At 45.9% G+C, this 1,033-nt stretch overlaps 1 non-coding gene across 1 annotated transcript; it reads left to right on the forward strand.

Annotated features, from left to right (window-relative positions):
- Positions 1-474: 474 nt before the first annotated feature.
- LOC141650619 (small nucleolar RNA R71) lies at positions 475-582 on the forward strand. Its single transcript, XR_012546641.1, has one exon. It is a non-coding gene; the product is annotated as a small nucleolar RNA R71 (small nucleolar RNA).
- The last annotated feature ends 451 nt before the right edge of the window (positions 583-1,033 follow it).

A 1,033-nucleotide genomic window follows, 5' to 3' on the forward strand; every position in this document is an offset into this window, starting at 1 on the left:
TAAGACAAGTTCGGGTGAAATTTTGTATTTGGGTTATAAGTGTTGGAAAATGTACCCGGTGGATATGAACTTTGTCTAAAAGCTTGAAAAGCATTTACCTCTTCGATGGGGGCTCGACAATGAGCGGCATAGTGACCCGCTCCTCCACAACCGTCACAAACAATGATTTGACTTGTTGAAGACACGACATTGAGTTGTTGAAGGGAATCTTTAGCATCTCTTTCCGCCAATTGTTGTTGGAGCAAGGCAATTTGAGCTAGCAAAACAGAGTTATTGGAGGATTCTTCTTTACCTTTAGGTGACACAACTCGGGAATTGACATATTGGGCATCATGGACCGCCATAGATTCGATCGTGGCATGAGCAAGGTCGGTGTCAATTTGATCAAACCGCCCATTGTTGGCGGAATCAAGAATCCTTCGGGACTCGGCACAACATCCATTGTAGAATGTTATTGCAAGAAACCAATCATCTAGCCCATGATGTGGGCATTGTCTTTGAAGCTCTTTGTACCTCTCCCAAGCCTCATATAAGCTCTCAAGAGCTTGTTGACGGAATCCGGTGATTTGGCTCCTTAAGGTTTGAGTTTTCTCCGGTGGAAAAAACTTTTGGTAAAAAGCAAGAGCCAATGTCTCCCAATTGGTGATTCCCATGGCGGTGCGGTCAAGGCTATTGATCCAAAGCTTGGCCTTGTCCTTCAAAGAGAAAGGGAAAAGTATTTCCCTTATTTGGGCTTGGGTGACGCCCGTTTGACGGATCATGGAGCAATAGTCACAAAAGTTTTGCACATGCAAATTGGGATCCTCCAAAGGACTTCCTCCAAATTGCTTCCTCTCCACAAGGCTAATGAAAGCCGGTTTGATCTCGAATTCCGGCGCGGTGATTTGAGTGGTGGTGATTCCGGCCTGAAGCATGGCCGCGGTGGGCTTTGAATGATCGGAAAGTTTCACCATCCTTTTGGTAGTAGATGGTGGAGGTGGTGGAGATGATGAACTTGAAACCTCCTCCTCTTCAAGGGCCTCTAGATCGTCTA

The sequence above is a fragment of the Silene latifolia genome, chromosome 3 (assembly GCF_048544455.1).
Source record: "Silene latifolia isolate original U9 population chromosome 3, ASM4854445v1, whole genome shotgun sequence".
NCBI lineage: Eukaryota > Viridiplantae > Streptophyta > Magnoliopsida > Caryophyllales > Caryophyllaceae > Silene > Silene latifolia.